Source organism: Spermophilus citellus (assembly GCF_964194105.1).
Source record: "Spermophilus citellus genome assembly, contig: SCAFFOLD_196, whole genome shotgun sequence".
In the NCBI taxonomy this organism is placed as follows: domain Eukaryota; kingdom Metazoa; phylum Chordata; class Mammalia; order Rodentia; family Sciuridae; genus Spermophilus; species Spermophilus citellus.
The window spans coordinates 214,172-231,432 of NW_027673166.1; the positions used below are offsets into that span (position 1 = coordinate 214,172).

The 17,261-nt window shown below is 56.4% G+C and overlaps 1 pseudogene across 1 annotated transcript in view; it reads left to right on the top strand.

The window, feature by feature from the left end:
- The first annotated feature begins 3,713 nt into the window (after positions 1 to 3,713).
- Positions 3,714 to 17,261, top strand: part of LOC308640035 (dynamin-1-like) — a 35,176-nt pseudogene continuing 21,628 nt past the window's right edge. The window contains exons 1-3 of the transcript XR_014024272.1: positions 3,714 to 3,874; positions 16,716 to 16,789; positions 17,002 to 17,151. The product of XR_014024272.1 is annotated as a dynamin-1-like (transcript). The remainder of the gene's footprint in view (positions 3,875 to 16,715; positions 16,790 to 17,001; positions 17,152 to 17,261) is intronic.

The window sequence follows — 17,261 nt, forward strand, 5'->3', positions numbered from 1 at the left end:
GACTAAATATAGTGGCTTGAAACAGGAGTTGTATGAGGCCACTGTTCAAATCAACTAGTGGTTTTTTGTGGTTGTTGTTTGTTTGGTACTGGGATTGAACTCAGGGGCACTCGACCACCGAGCCACATCCCCAACCCTATTTTGTATTTTATTTAGAGACAGGTCTTGCTGAGTTGCTTAGGGCCTTGCTAAGTTGCTGAGGCTGGCTTTGAACTCTCGATCCTCCTGCCTCAGCCTCCCAAGCCCTGGGATTACAGCTGTGAGCCACCCCGCCCAGCCCAGTGTTTTTGAGCACCTGCGACGTGCACAACAGAAATGCTACCAGAGGGGCTAGTGTATAGTTTTATGTGCATTAAAAAATATGTGGAGGGTATGGCGGAGAATATCAGTGTGGAAGCTGAGTCACCCACTTCCGTCCACAACTTGACTCAAAGTCACTTCTTGACTTTGTGACCTTTGCCACATCCTCTGTTACTTTTCTGTAGCTCAGTCAAAATGAGCTAATGAAGGGTGGGAGACAGCTGGTGCCTCCCTTGGCCCAGTGACCTGGCTAGAAGGAGACGCCCAGTGAATGCAATGGGTTTAGCACAGTTGGTCAAAACTCTGGAGGGAGAGAATCCTGCCTCCCGGGTACTCAAAGCAGAGGGTCAGAGCCATTTCTAAGACTCTCATTCAATTCATCGGCCCCCAGGGGACCCAGCTGCCCTGAGCCTGGGACACCCATCTGTAGCAGCTCTCCTTTAGCCTCTGCTAAGCCCAGTGCAGAAAACGAGGCCAGGTAGGCTTCAGGTGTGTCCCCTTTCTGACTTCAGACTTCATGCTGTTTCCCTGCCCACCACATTCTCCCTCCTTCACACCTCCAAGTGGTATTTGGTGTATTCCCCCCACTTTTTAAAATACTTAATTTTTAGTTATAGGTGGACACTATATATTTTATTTTTTTATGTGATGCTGAGGATCAAACCCAGGGCCTCACACATGCTAGGTGAGCGCTCTACCTCTGAGCCACAACCCCAGCCCCACTTTTTTTTTTTTTTTGGTGGTACTGGAGATGGAACCCAGGTTTAGGGCCTCACACATGCTAGGTAAGTACTCTGTACTCTATCACTGAGCTATACCACCAGTCCTTTTCTTTTTCTTTTTGAGACAGAGTCTTGGTAAGTTTCCAAGGTTGATCCTTTTTAGTCTCTGAGTAGCTGTGATTGTAGACGTGTACAGCCACACACAGTCCATTCATTCATTGTTCAAGTCCAACCCAGCAATTTTTAGTAGACCAGGGAACAATCAAGGCACTACCAAATAGTAAAAAAAAAAAAAAACAAAACTATGCAGCCCTGAACAAGGAATGTGGCAGATTTGGAAGATGTCTAAGACATTGCTTCTAAAAGGAAAGTTGCACACAGTATATATAAGAACTTCTCCAACTTTGATGTGCACAGAAATTTCCTGGAGTCCTTGGTTCTTTTTAAATACAGGTCATGATGCAACAGGTCTCTGCTGAGGCGTGAGACTGAATTTCCCCAGGAGGCCCAGTCTGCTGGCGTGATTATCAGTGACACAGAATCCTAAAGTATTTAGTATGATCCCATCTGTGAAAACAAAATAGAACAAAACAAATTCATATGGGGGGCGGGATCTAGAGGATAAACCCTAAGTTATAGATACCCGTGATCTCTTGGTGCAAGGATAATCTGAGGCCTTCAAATATTTGTATAAAGCCTGATTTTTATAAAAAGACTAGCTATTATAATTAGGGAAAAAGATTAAACCAATAAAAGCCCAGTGGTGACAGTATCCCTCTAGGCAGACATCTGTGAATGCAGCCCGGTTGAATGTACTGTTCGTCCCAGCTCCCATCACTGCCCTCTCTGGTCCTCAGAGCATAATAATAGGCCAGCTTAGAGCAGCCACTCAGGATGCAGATGTGAGGCATATGGAATTGATGTTTCAGCTGGCTGGAAAGTTGTCCTCATCCAGGTTCTCACAGCTGGGGACTAATAAGAGCCTCCTGAGTACCTGGCCTAGGCCCTGCCCTACATGAGCATTCTGCTCTAGCACCATGTCCATTAGCCAGATTACACAACTAAGGCTCCGAGATGTGAAAGGACCTGGGTCAGACAGCTTGTCTAAGGCTGGGCTAGACTCCTAACCCACTCCCTGGGGCTCTGAGGGGTAGGGTCTACTGACTCCCCCTGCCTGCCTGGAAAATTCGTGCCCTACATGGGGCAGTCCCTTACTTGCTTCAAGTCTGCTCTTGACCAACCCGTTCTGTGTCCACTCTCCACAGCAAAACAAACCCTGCCCTGCTTCCTGGCCTGCAGACCTGCTTCCTTGCTCGTCACCATATGGCAAGCTGTGTCTATTGGCTGACTCGTGTATCATCCCTCTTTCTTGCATTAGCCTGTAAGCTACATTTTAGTAAGCAACATGTCATTTTGCTCGCAGCTATATCTCTGGGGCCTAGCACAGTGCCTGGTTCCATAATACGTACTCCGTGCATGAAAACTGGACAGTCTCCAATTCCTGGGTCACTGCTCTCCCTCACAGGGAAATGACCTGCTGAGCCTCCAAACATCAAAGTATGCTGCCTCCCTTTCTAGCCTCCCGGTGGAGAGTTCAAATTGTTTCTTAAGTGAAGAGGCAGATGGTTGGGCCTGGAGCCTCAGGGCCTCTCTGTGTGGAAAGACTTAGCAGGGAAGGGTTACGGTGGTCCTGGATTTGAATCCCATATTTTGCCACCATCCTGATGGAGTCAGGTACAGGGCGTCTCTGTCTAAGACAAGAACTTCTAACTCTCCCAAGGGTCTTGTTAGCATCGGGGTCTTTGTCCCTGCTCTTCCTCTTGATCTGCCCGTGACAGACTCTCTTCTCCAAGGTCACTTCTTTGGAGAACCCTAATTCCTTCCAGTTTAAAACGACTTTTCCACACCCACAGATAATGCTGCATACTCCCCATTGATTTCCTCCATTGCTCTTGCTATGAAAGGTTTCTGCTTTTACTATTCCATTTGCCTGCTCATCGGTTCCTGTCTATCCTGCCAGCTTTGTGTAAGATCTGTGAGGCCAGAGACCTGGCTATCTTGTTAGTGCTGAATCTGCAGGCCCAGGATGGGGCCTGGTTTATAGTGGGTGCTCAGTAGGTATGGTTGAATTAATGCTCCATCCTTCTCCTTCTAGGAACAGAGAAAATGAGGCTCAGACAGGAAAGGATATGCAGGAGACTAGTGTCAGACCCTAGGGCAGAAGGCAGCAAGGTCAAGAGGAACTCTGTCAGGGGACTGTGACCTTGGAGCAATTTGATAGTCTCTCCAGGCCTCAGTTTCCCCAACTGTACGATGAAGTAAGACAGCTGAGACCTCCATCCAATATCCCATTGCGAGGGGTGGTATACAGCCCACTTCCAGAAACGATATCTTCTGCAAAGCATCAGTACCCCTAGATACTGGTAAATCGCCCCAAAAGCCGCAGGAGAAAACTACAACACCCATAACACCCCGGGAGGCGCCTGCGCACGGCCGCCTGCCCGCAGGGCCGCGGACGCCCTCTCGTGGCGGTCCGACGTAGTGCTCCGCTCCGATCCCCGAGGGGCGGGGGGCCCACGGCGCCCGCAGTCTGGGCGCGCGGCTGCAGCGGAGGAGCCAGAGCCGGAGCCGGGAGCGGGAGCCGGAGCGGGAGCGGCGGCCGGATCGCAGCCCGCGGGGCCCGCCGCAACCATGGGCAACCGGGCCATGGAGGATCTCATCCCGCTGGTCAACCGGCTGCAGGATGCCTTCTCCACCATCGGCCAGAACGCGGACCTCGACCTGCCGCAGATCGCCGTGGTGGGCGGCCAGAGCGCCGGCAAGAGCTCGGTGCTTGAGAATTTCATAGGCAGGTAGGAGCGGCGCGCCCCCGAGCGCGCCCCCCACCCCGGGGCCCGGGCTCCGACGGCGCCGCGACCTCCCAGCCCCCGGGCTGCGGCGGCGGACGGCGCGCCCCCACCCGCTGCGGGAGGAGGCGGCCCTCCCCCACCGCGAGCCCCTGGGGGCGGCGGCGCCCCCGGCTAGTCTGCAAACGTCGGCCAGCCCGGGGCCACGGAATCACGCCCCCTCCTCCGCCCCGTCCTTTAGGGGAGACAGCGCTCTGCCAGGAGCAGAGAAGTGCCCCCAGACCCATCTCCGCGGGGGCCGCATTACTCAGCGCCTCCCTCGGCCCGGGAGTCCCTAGGACCGGGCAGAACCCCCGGGGCAGTGCCCCCTTTCCTAGGCTCCAAGGGGTCAGCCCCTGTACCGTGACAAGGGACCTCCCCCAGGTCCTGGAAGAGGACACAGCCCCGTGGGCATCGAGGACCAGGCAGTCTCCCGGCTGACACACACACCTCTGCAGCTCCCGCCGCCATCCGTGCGCAGCGCGGCGCAGTGGGGGCGCGGGCTGCGGGGCGAGGAAGGGAGGGGGGAGAAAACACTTCGGGTCGCTTCTCAGCTGCAGCCCCTGGCCTCGCCTGCCCCCGGGTCGGGGGCGCCTGCCAGTGTGGTTCTCCCCAAGGCCTGGCAGAGGGATTGTGATGCAGGGAGCAGGCAGCGGAGGGCAGAGATGACTAAGACAGGAGGCAGGAGGCGGGCAGGGGGAGCCATTTGCAGAACCTAATCCCCCTCCCGCCTCTGATCCCACAAGGCGCTGGGAGGGCCAGGTGACAGAGTGGGGAGCAAACGCAAAGACAAAGGGTCCTGGGATGGGGGGGCGCGGGCAGGTCATGACACCCCAGGCTCCCCTCTGAGACGGAGAAGATAGAGGTGGCTTTCTGGTGCTGAGAAGGAGCAGAGAGGATTCCGCGATGCTGGAAGCGGATGGGGGGCTGGGCAGGCTGAGGCAGGAAAGCTGACAGTGACCTTCCCCTCCATCATCAACATCCCTCCACTCTCCAGGAACCTGGCTTTCTTCCGATGACCTTCATGGCTAAGGAAGTGGTTGGCACAGGGAAAGGAGGCAGGGGCCCCTCCCCCCAAGGGGACAGCAGTTCTGTAGGGTGACATCCAGGTTCTGCTTTGAAACCTCAGGCTAGTCTCTTGCCCTCTCTGACCCTCAGTTGTCACATGTTTAATATAACAGTTGGAATAGACTGGATAGTTGTTCCTGCCCCTCAAATGTCCTGGGAAGCCCGCTGCCAACCCTAGAGAGTCAAGAGAAGGACCTGAGTATCTGTGGGATGTTGGAAAGTCTCCCCCCAGGACATGCCCATCTGGTCAGCACAGAGGGAGGCCTTCTGTCTCTCCAGGACAGCTCCTACAGAACACCCCTTCAGATCACGTGACCCCAGAGCTGCAGAGAAACCTATTCGGCACCTTCCCACAGCCCTGTCCAGCACTCAGGGTTAGGGCAGAGGGTACTTTGGAGACAACGGTTCCCAAGGGTGTCCAGCACTTGTTCCATATTCTACCTCTTGTTAAATATTTGCTGTGCCAGGCCAGCTGGTCTGGGCAAGGGTATAGAGTCAGGGACCTCAGCTCCTGTCCCTGCAGCCCCTCCCTCATGCCCCACACCTTGCTGAGTCCTCCACAGGCTCACAGCAGCCCCCCCCCCCAGAGGCAGGCACGTGATGCCCACCCTACAGATGGGGAAACTGAGACCCTGGAGGTTAATTAAATGCCTTGCCAAGATCACACATTCAGGAAGTGCAGCCCATGTCAGTCCAAGCCCGGGTTCCTGAGGGTGACCAACAGCAGCCTCTGAGGGCCAGTCCCTGCGCTGGGCGTGGGAACGTGCAGGTGTGTGGACTTCGTTTTCCTTATCTGAGGAATGGGAACACTGACAACTGCTGCCCTGCCTTCCTGAGCCAGTGGCTGTGGGACACGAGTTCATGGGTGGCAAAGCCCTTTTGTAAACATGTGGGGGGAGGTGTTGACAGTCTAGATGTGTGCCGCTCCTGGCTCCCGCTTCTGGGAGTCCACTGGGCAGCAGGCCAGCCCTAGCCCCACCCTGGCCCCAGCCCCTAGCCCAGCCCCAGCCCCAGCAGATTCAGCCACTGTTGGCTCGTTCAGGGGCAGAATGAGGTGTGAACTCTGCTCAGGAGGCCTGGCCCTCTTGCTGCCCTCCGCATCTCAACACTCTTGCCGGGATCCCTGAAAAAAGATGTGTAGGGTGCCTGACACCCACCAGCCCAGGGAGCTGGAAGAGCCCTCCTCTAAGTGTGGGGGAGGGGTGGGAGAGCACTGGGATCCCGGAAGCGAGGGAGGGGGCCAGTGCTGGGGCAGAAGCAGGGAAACCGAGGCTCAGTGGCCCTCAGACAGCCCTGCCCGCTCCCTCACAGGCTTCCGACCTCTCCACCCAGGGCTGGTCCCCAGTCTGGTGAGCATGGTAACAGTAGCTCTGCCTCCTGGGGCTTCCCAGGAGCCAACCCCCTGAGGAGAGGAAGTGGAAATCGAGTTGGAGGAAACCAGCTGAGGTAGGCTAGCCTGGGCTCCTGGGTACCCAGGAGGACCTTGCCACCAGCTCTGCGATGGAGGTGGCCCGGCAGCTGCCCAGGACCCTGCTGGGACTTGTCTGGATCTACGCTATGTCTTCACTCCCCTTTCACAGAAGGGCAAATGGAGGTTGGCTCCTCGGGTCATTTAGCAAGCATTCCTGGAGGCCACGGAGCCTTGAGGCCAGGGATTTTGCAGGGAGGAGACAAAGGCAGAGGAGTGTGGCCAGCGTTGGAAGGGCAGAGAAGGCCTCCAGGAGCAGGCGGCACCAGGGTGAGCGATGAACCGAGAGGAGCTGTGAGAGTAGCTGGGGGGAACTCTGGGCCAGGGAACAGAAAATGCAAAAGCCCTGGGCCAGGACAAAAGGCAAAGGCCCTGGGGCAGGACAAAAGGTGGTGTCGAGGAGAAATGAGATAAAAGAGGTAGGCAGGCAGGGGCTCGGTGAGGAATGTGTGTGTGTCTTCATTTTTCTTGGAAGCCTTTAAGTAATTCAATGACTTTAACTGATTCTGGCAAGTGTGTGACTTGGGGACAGGGTCAGAGAGAAAGCAAGAGTGGCTGCTGCATGGGCACGAGGCGGGGGCCTCGGCCAGAGCCATACCTCTGTCGAGAATCGTGGGGTTCAGGATCTGTGGTGGGTGGACACAAAAGGTGGGAAAGAGGGATCAAAAATGACTTCAGGGCCTGTCATCCCGGCGATTCAGGAGGCTGAGGCAGGAGGATCACAAGTTTGAGGCCAACCTTAGCAACTTAGTGAGGACCTAAGCAACTTAGCAAGACTGTCTCAAAATTTTAAAAAAAGAAAAAAAAGGAAAGAAAGGAGGGCTGGGGCAGCCCAGTGGTTCAATCCCGGGTACCAAAAAGAAAACCAGGTCTTTGACGCATGCTCAGAAGCAGGAATGTCGCCGTTGATGGAGTCAGGGATAGGGGGGCAGGGCAGATTGGGGGCCAGGGAAGAGGGTGCTGGGTGAGACATACTGAGCCTGAGGTGCCCATTAGACTCCCGGGGAAGTGTCAGGAGCTGGGGGAAGGCGGGCTGGAAATGGAAATTTGGGAGTTGTCGTGTAAACCCGGAGAGTAGATGAGCTCATTCTGGGGTAAGTTCAGAGGAGGATCCGTGGCCCCCTGCATGCCCCAGCAACACCTGGCCCTAGGTCAAGGGGCCTGTCCAGGATCCTGGAGCGCTCCTCCAGGGCCAGAGGCGTGCCCGCCCCGCCCCGCCCTCCAGCCCCCCGGGAAGGCTGAGGCAGGGGGGATTTGCGGAGAGGAAGGTGCAGGGGCTAGAGCCAGGCCTGAGGGTGGCCCACCTGGAGCATGTGCTCCACCCCTGCCCAGCTGCTGTCTCCTCATCTGTAAAATGGGGACAATGACACCTCCCTGGTGGGACTGCAGTGGAGCTGGAACTGGAGGGCCTGGCGTGGAGGACGTGCCAGTTCATCCCTGCTGGGGCCTGGGCAGGCAAGGCTTTGATGTCCTGCAGCCTGGGAGGGGGCCACAGTTGGGGTGGGGATCGGCTCCATCCAGGTGGGGTAGCGGACCCCTGGGAACCTCTGCCTGGATGGAGCTGGGGTTTTAGGTGGCTGCCTACCTACACCCCATGTGGGTCCCCAGCTGCTTCCCCAGGGGCCTGGTGCTGGCCTTGGCCTCTGAGAGCCCTTCTTTGGTCAGGCCTGGCCCTCCTCTGGGAGACACCCACTCCCCACTGTAAAGCTCTGTGCTGTCCCTGAACACTCTGGGGCGCACACTGGTGTTCCCGTTTCTTAGACTGGGAGACTGAGACCAGAGAAGACGAGGGGTTAACTGGGATCTGAGGCAGGGAGTCGCTGTCTGACTGCAGATATTTCCTTGAAACCTGCCCTGGGCCAGGCCCCAGGGACGGGGCTGAGAACCAGGTAGACCTACCTGTGCTTCGGGAAGGTCCCAGCCAAGAGGACAGGAGACTGTGAAACCCACAAGGATCCCACGGGAGCCTGAGAGTGAAGAGAAGCCCTGGCCTGGGGTCAGAGAAGGCCCTCCGGAGGTGGCACTGAGGCTGGACAAGCAGAGGGAACCAGTCCAGGTGCCTGCTTGGCCCCAAGAGGGGAGAAGCCTGCGAGATTGAGGACCCTGGTGAAGGACCCTGAGTGAGAGGCAGAGGCCACAGGCCAGACTGAGAAGGTGGGGGAGGCAGGATTGTCGTCCCTGTCCCCAGAGAGCTGTGGCAGCTGCCCTGGGTGCCAGCCTCCGTGTGCCTCAGCGCACACACCTGCCCCACGCTCAGCGGTGCTGCCAGGGACTGCGTGTGGAATCCATTCCTGGGGGCTGGACTTAAGGAAAGGTGCCCTGCCAGGGACATTCTGCCCAAACCCCACCCCTCCTGGTGGCCCAGAGGAGCTAGGAATGAAAGTTTACCCTGGCAGACAGCATCTGATCCCGGTGCCAGGAGACTGAATTTCCCAGGCTTTGGCCAGGGTCAGAGGGTGGGAAGGCAGAGGGTGGGGTGGGCAGGCAGGCGGGTGGGGCAGCGGCAGAGGAGCCAGTCACGGGTGCAGTCTTGTCAGACGTGGGCAAGAGCAGAAATGGAGGCCCACATGCCATATGGCCTAACAATCCAGCTATAAATCAAGCTGCGGCTGCTAAACACGAGGCGTTCTGTTCTCCCACCTTGACACACACACCTTCACAACCGCCTGGTAGGCTGGGTTTGAATTTAGGACTTGAGGTCCCTCTGAGTGGGGACAGATGGCCCTTCCCCCTGGGCTGCCCTGGTCCCTCCTCACTCCACCTCACGCCACCAGGAGCCTCCAGAGCTCACCCGGCCCTCATTCTCCACTCCTCCATGGGCCCAAGAAGGACCCTCCTTGGGCCTGTGCTGCCCCCTGAAACAAAATCCATTTGCAGGAGGCAGACCCAGGGGTGGGCTAGGGACTGCTTGAGAGGGGATCCCAGGGTTCCCAAGGTAGCCTGGGAGGGGTCTGCAGGCTCTAGCTGGCTCCCTTCCCTTGGCTCCTTGCCCCCCAGGGAGGGTGAAGCCGGACAAAGTCCAGAGGGCCCCCTGAGTGTGAGACCCAGGATCAGGGCCCGATTCCCCATGTCTAAGGAAGACAGTGCCCACCGCAGTCTCCTTGGAATCAACATTCCAATTGCAGAGCAGCAGAAATGAACACCCCAGGTTTTTAGATGGCCAAATGGCACACAGAGGGTAGGGAACCTGCCTGAAGTCACACAGCGATTAAATCAAGAGGAAGGACAGGAAGCGGCACAGGTCTCCACACACATGTGCCACCCCATCTCCCCTCTCCTCTGCTCCCCCCAGCGTCTCTGCGCTCTTACCCATTCCCTGGGCTGAGATCTGATCTGGGTAAGAACTGAGAGTGGAGCCTGGTGCAGTGGCGCACGCCTGTAATCTCAGCGGCTTGGGAGGCTGAGGCAGGAGAATCATGAGTTCAAAGCCAGCCTCGGAACTTAGCGAGACCCTGTCTCTAAATAAAATATTTAAAATTAGGCTGGGGATGTGGCTCAGTGGTTAAGTGCCCCTGGGTTCCATCTCTGGTACCAGGGAGATTGAACAAGGGCTGGAGTTGGGGCTCAGAGGTAGAGCACTCGCCTAGCACTCATGAGGCACTGGATTTGATCCTCAGCACCACATAAAGTAAAATAAAGACATTGTGTCCGCCTACAACTAAAAAATAAATATTAAAAAAAAAAACCTGAAAGTGGTCTGGAGAGCAGCTCTAGCAACTCGGAATTATCCTAGGCAACGGGGGAAAGGAATATCAGGTTGAAAGATACTCAGGACGGTCTTCTAGATGGATCTTCCCAGGGCCCTGGCCAGAGGCCCCGGAATCCACCTCCCCTCACCCTCCCCATCCAGTCCAGCCTCCTGCCCTGTCTACCTACCCCTGACCTCTACTGCCTTCACCCCTCTCAACCCAATCCATTCCCTGCACAATAGTGGGGGACTCTCCAAGCCCCCCATCTAACCTCTTCTGCCTGAAGTCTACTGTGGAGACCCTGCCCCCATAACCAGGCCCCAGCTCCCGAGTTGGGTCCCTGAGGCCTGGCCCCCGGCCCTGTTTCCCCCAGCCCTGCCTCCTGGGCCGCCTGAGCTTACAGGTCATGGGAAGAGGGAGCTGAGCCCTTTCCCATGGTCCTGGGTGCCCACTGCGCCCCGTTGCCCCAGCCCCATCTCCCTGCTTCACTGGCTCCTTCCCCCCGAGTCTCTCGTCAGCCGTCACCTACTCCAGGGTGCCATCCCCATCACCCGCCCCACCGACCTGACCCTCCTGGTGTTGGGTACGGCTCTATTTCCTCTTAGGATGTCCTGACAGACAACAGCAATGACCGTGGCTACTTTTCACCTCGAATCCATTCATTACCATGTTACTCTTTTATCAGATACCTTTGGTCTCAGGAGAGGGAAAAAGGAGGCCACTGGCCAGGAGGAGGAGGAGGATCTCTGTAGCTGAGTCACGCTCACCTGAGAGTCCCCAGCTGGAGGGAGTACAGAGAAGGTACCCAGTGCCTGCCAGTATCCAGGTATTGTTGCCCAGTGGGCACCCTCTGTGGGGCCTTCCGCAGCCAGGACCTCAGGGCATCCCCTCTACAGTCCAGGGAGGGAGCTGCTACATTGGCTCCCATTTCACGGATGGGAAAACGGAGGCCTGGAGCAGGGGCGCACTTCTGTGGTAGAGCTGGTGCTCCTGGTGAATCCAGATGTAGCTCCAGATTGAATGGCTCCAGCGTGTTGTCTGGTGAGTCAAGAAGCTTCTGAAACGTGGATAGGGACCCAGCTCAGGGGCACAGGGCTTTATCTCTCTGAGTGTCAGTTTCTTCCCCAGGGAGATGGGGAAACTGATGGCATCCACCTCCCACAGCCGTGGGAGAATCAATCCAGAGGACGCAGATCCCTTAAGCAGCTTTATTGTTGTGTAATAAAAAATTTATATACCATAAAATTCACTCATGCTAAGTGTATAATTCAAGGATTTTTAGTATATCTATGGAGTCGTGAAACCATCTCCACAGTTTAATTTTAGAATATTTCCTTCACCCCCAAAAGAAATCTCAGGATGGTGTGGATTTTGAAGCTGCTGGCAAAGGTTTGGCCGACAGCCAGCAATCCATCAGCAATTATTATTATTGATAATAAAATGTTTACAAAGGTTATCCCCCGGTGTTGGGATGATGATTGGTCATTTCTAAAGTATTTATGTATCTTCTGGACTTTTTCAAATGGAGAGCATATGATTTTTTAAAATTGGGGGCAAAAGAGAAATATGTTTCCTTTTTGGAAATACAGCCATCAACACTCGGAAGAGAAAAGAACATCAATGAAGAATGGAAGGAAGGAAGGAAGGAAGGAAGGAAGAAAGGAAGGAAGGAAAGTTAGTAGATCATCCTTAGTGGGGAAGACGAGGACAGGGTACTGGTCCAGAGCCCTGGTGCCCACCCTACCCTGTCACCAGCTTAACCACAACATGTCTGGGGCCAGACATGTCAGCCTTTGCTCCTGGGTTTCCATGCCTGCCCAGTGAGGCTGAGGGGGCACTGAGAGCTCACCTTCCAGTCTTCTTGGCACTGGGAAGGGTGATCTGGGTGCTGCCACAGAGTGTCCAGGTGCTGGGACATGGTGGGAAACAGCGCCAGCCCAGTCCCTGTTCTTGGGACCAGCAGGACTGTCAAGGAACTGTCTTGAAATATCTAAACCTTGGGGCTGGGGCTGGGGCTGGGGCTCAGTGGCAGAGCACTTGCCTAGCCTGTGTGAGGCACTGGGGTGGACCCTCGGCACTGCGTGTGTATATATGAGCAAATAAAAGAAAGGTCCATTGACAACTAAAAAATATATGTTTTTTAAAAAGTAGAAACATTTGAAAAAAAAATGTAAACCTCATCTTGGAATTCATGCGCTGTGATGTGGGCGGCTGTGGGCTCCCAGGGGCCTCTGGGATGGTGGGAACAGAGAGGGGCTTGTCGCCCAGGGCAGACTCACCCCTTCCTGCTGTATTTCTTGGCCAGCCCACTGCCGCGCCCAGCTCCCTGCCTCAGAGGGCACCTGGGAGCCTGCCCAGCCCCTGCCTTCCATTTTCAGGGCAAGATCTGGCCTTAGACACTCCAGCTCCCGGGCCAGCCAGCTGCTGGAGAGCCGCCTTCTAGCTCCTGCCGCTCAGCACCCAGCACAGCCCCGCCGCTCTCCACGGCTCAGAAGCGTCGTCTTTATTTATCATCGCGGTGACAGCCAGTTCTTCAGGCATTACTGATATAAGCCTCGGAGCAGCCTGATTTCCTGATGTGGAAACTGAGGCTCAGAGAGGTGTGGTTGTTTGCCCTCGGCCACACAAGTCCATGCAGGTCTGACCTCAAAGCCCAAGAACTAGTGGGTCCCCCACTGTCACTTTTATGCAACAGGGTTGGGAACCGGGATCCCTGGGCTCTGGCCCCAAATCTCAGCTCCTAGAGTGGAAATGGGGTCCCTTCAGCCTTTTGGTGAAGTTTCTCCAGACCCCCTTCCGGGGGCGACAGTACCAAATCAGACAGGGAGTCGGTGGCGTTTGGAGGTCCTGAGGTGTGCATTTTGTCCTCTCTGCTCCAGGTTTGAAGGTGCCTCTGCAGATGGCGAGGCAAGGCCTCCCTGGGAAGCCACCATCTGCTCAAAATGAGTGGGAGAGCTGGCAGGCCACCATCCACCCTCCCCCGCACAGAGCAGCCCGCGGCCACCGCTGCTGCTGGGCCCCCACACACTTTGTCTGGGCACCTGCATGTCCTCCTTCCTCCTGGGCAGGAGCTGGCAGGAGCTGGGCAGTAGGTGCAGGGGTGCCACTGACTGGAGGCTGGATCAGGCTGACTTCCCCCAGGGATCTGTTAGCCTTAACAGGCACCGAGTGGGTCAGTGTAGGCAGGGGAAGGAATGGCCGAGCCAGGCTCCTTCTCTCCCGCATTGCCTGAGCCCTCCCTTGTGTCAGGCTCTGCCCTCGGCGCTGTCTGTCAAGTCGTTGGGACTGGGAAGCTGGCCTCCAGGTTCTCTTCCCATCCTGGCCTTCTCTCCATCGCCGTGTGCCTTCCCAGTTCCCTGCCCTCTCTGGACTTTGGTCCCACCTTCTGGACAGTTATGGAGGAATGGGACATTGTCCACAAGCTTTGCTCTTCAAATTCCCATCCTTCCCTCTAACATTTCATGATCAGGGTCCCAAGATTCAATTCGGTGGCCAGAAGAAGTGAGGTGGAGGGTTCTGTGGGATTTGGGGATTGTTGATGGAATTTGGGGATCATCCCAGGGGGGGAGTGAGATCAGGGGACCCTCAGCAGCCTGCTCCAGTTGCGGGGCGGGCCTGGGCTCAGCTCTGGTGTGAACCAGCTCCGTGAATCCTCCACTGCTGCCGGCAGGGAGGTGCATGAGGCAGGGTTAATATGACGCCAGAGGACGTTGAGGCCTGGAGAGTGAAAAGACGTGACCAAGGCCACCAGGCCGGGGAAAGGCAGATGTGGGGTTCCAGTCCAGGGCATCTGCCTGCACGGGCTTTGAACCACTCAGCCAGTGAGCCTTAAACCTGACAGGGAGCAAGACAGCCATGTGGGGATGGGGTTTGAATCTGGATTCTGCCTCCCTGCATGTCTGAAGGTTGTGCGTTTGCACAAGCTGCCTCAAGAATTTGATGTGCCTCACTCTGTGCACCTGGGCCCTGAGAGCAATGGACACCTCCCTCCCTGGCACCCCCATGACCACCCTGCGGAGGAGAGATTCTTCCCCCAGACATGGCCCTGCCCGCTAATCTCTGCTGTCCATAAGCTGCTTGTCCTTTGAAGAAGCCCCAGGGAGGCAGTGATGTGGGGCAGGCTGGTCCAGGCCATGGACCACCCATCACCCTGCCTAGGTGGGCCCTGGGCTCTGCATACCCCCTCCCTATTTGGCACCTCAGAGACCTCCACGCTCAGGGGTGGGCCCTTCTGCTCAAGGGGGATGCCTCTTGGGGAAGAACTCTAGGCAAGGTCCATGTCTCTGCATGGGGGACTCTCCGTGGGGAGTCCCATCCTTTCCAGCCCCTCCTGCAGTTTCCATGGCAACAGCAGTTGCCATGGTATTGCTGGGCAAGAAGCTGATGGGGAAGAAGGTGGACCCCAGGCCCCCACGCCCACTGAAGCCTCTATGAGAACAGCTGTCCTATCTTCATGGTCCTGGGGGTCCCCCAAAACCGAGGGGTTGTCTCCCAAGGAGTCACTGAGTAACACCTAGGAGAGATAAAGGAGGAGGTCCCCCCAGGAGGCCCCGCCCTGTGTGCCAGCCACTCTGCAGTGCAGGCCACACAGACTTGCATGTTCTGTTTACTTGCCTGTCTCCTCCCCACATTGCGAGCGCCTGGGGTGGGGAGCTGTCTGACTCATCATCTCCCGTCCCCAGGGCCCAGCACAGGGCCTGGCACAGACCAGATTGAATTGAATTACATAAAAAGTCGAGTCTGGCTCCTCGGGTTTAGGGGGTGACACAGTTGGATGGGGAGGTTTCCAGGCTCTGGGGGCCAGCCTGCACTTTGTTTGAATCTCAGCTCTGGGGCTGGGGAGGCAGCTTAGTGGTGGAGCACTTGCCTGGCACGTGCAGGGACCTGGGTTTGAATCTCATCACCCCAAGGAAACAAAACCAACAAAAGCAACTTCTATCATAATCCCAGCTCTGGGGGCTGGAGTTATAGCTCAGCTGAGACTGCTTGCCTAGCATGCATTAGGCCTTGGGTTCAATCCCCAGCAGCAGCACCACCAATAAATAAATAGATGCAAGGAGAAGAATAATCCTAGCTCTGCTGTGTGACCTTGAGTGAGTCACTTCCCCTCTCTGAGCTTCAATTGCTTCATCTGTAAAATTATAATTTCCATATCAGAGCATGTTTGAGGAGTTGGGATTCACTCAGAATTTATTGAGCACCTCTGGAATACTGGGATTCTGAGCCCTGGGATCTGTGGCAGAGAGAAAGTGCTGGCCCTGCCCTCCTGCAGCTCATAGTCTGGCAACAATGAAATTTGCTTGGCACCTGAAAATGCAGAAGCTACCTGCCATCTCCTTTCCATTGGCTCCTCCTCACCAGCTCTGCTCTCCCCAGAGGTGGCTCAGGCGAGGGCTCCAACAGGAGGCCTTGATCCTGGGAGCCCTGGGCCTCTCTGTTGCCCCAGGCCTTGAATCTGAGTCAGGCCCTGGGCAGGTGGTGGGAGACCTGGCTTCTACCTCTGGCTCTGTCAGTCCTGTGTGTTCCCCTCCCGGTCTCCATGTGTTGCTCCATGAGGCGGCAGCTGGCCACAGTCCCTCAGGCTCTGGCCTGCTTCCCCCTTTCCTGGGTCCTGGGGATCCCATGACAGCCTGATTCCTGGAGAGGCCTCTGCCCTCGTGTCTGCCTGGGGTGGGGTAGGGCGAGGTGGGTGGGGTGAGGGAACAAGAAGAGCTGACAGGACAGAGTACTTGCACCCTCAAGACTCAGCCAAAAGGACAGCTGGGGTTGACATCAGCATGAGCGATGTCTGCAATACAGACTGGACTGTTGGGTCTGGAGACAAATGACTTGTGACCCCTCAGTCCAGATCCATAGGCACTGGATCCATGGGGGGCTGAGAACAGAGAGCTTTCACTGCATGGTAGAACAGATCCAAGTCCAAGGTCCGCTCTGCTAGATACTGATTGTGTAATCTGAACATCACTGAGCCTCAGTTTCCTCATCCATAAAATGGGGATAGTAGCAGCAACTACCTCCTGAGGCTACTGTATGGAGTCTAGAGATATCGCCCACAAAGCAGCTGGCACACAATGGGCACTTTTGAAGCCCAAATTCTTTTCCTTGCCTCCTCCCCGCTGCATCTGCCTGTCCTCAACCCCAGCCAGATGGGACCTGAGAAAAGGGAAGTGAGATGTTGCCCTTCCCCACAGAGAAAGGAAGGGGATGAAGTGCAGGGCCGTTTCTCGGGATCCACTCTGTGGCCACTGGACACTGAGGGTGTAGGCCAGCCATACCTCAGTTTCCCCCAGGCTGAGTGGCTGAGGCTGGGTTGGGGCAGGAACTTCCTGTTGGTCCTGAACCAACACAGGGCATATCTAAGAGGCATCTGGGGAATTGCTGGTGCAGTCTCCTGGCAGCTTAGGTGCATAAATTATGTGGGGACTTGGAAGAGGGTGTTTTCCACTTTTCTGGATGGCATCACCCCTTCAGGGCCTGAAGCCCTTGTTCTAAGGTGCGGTGGGGTCAGCACTTTAAGGGGATTTTGGATCTCCCAGCTGCAGAACTGGTACTCCTGATCTTGACCTTCCTCTGATCCTTGCAGGGACTTCTTGCCCCGAGGATCTGGCATTGTCACGCGACGTCCCCTGGTCCTGCAGCTGGTCAATGCTAACACAGGTACATGCTCTCCATCAGCCCCAAGGTGAGGGGCTACCTTTCTATTGAACTTGAAAGTTACCAAGGAAGGGCTTCGTTCCCTCCTCGGGTTCCATTCCTTACCTGAACAAGGGAGATAAAAGTGTTTGGAGTCTGTTTCTGGTGGGAGATGGGGTGCAGGTGGGTTCCGGACTGTGATGCTCGCCCCCTTCCTCTACCCGCTTCTGGAGCAGAATACGCGGAGTTCCTGCACTGCAAGGGGAAGAAGTTCACTGACTTCGAGGAGGTGCGCCTGGAAATCGAAGCCGAGACCGACCGGGTCACCGGTACCAACAAGGGCATCTCTCCGGTGCCGATAAACCTGCGGGTCTACTCGCCGCACGGTGAGACCTGGCCCCGCCCTCCTGCTTCTTTGCCTAGCCACGCCCCCAGGACACTTTCTGGCTCCGCCCCTTTCTGGCGCAGACTCCGCCCCCGCAGCCGCCCCCTCCAC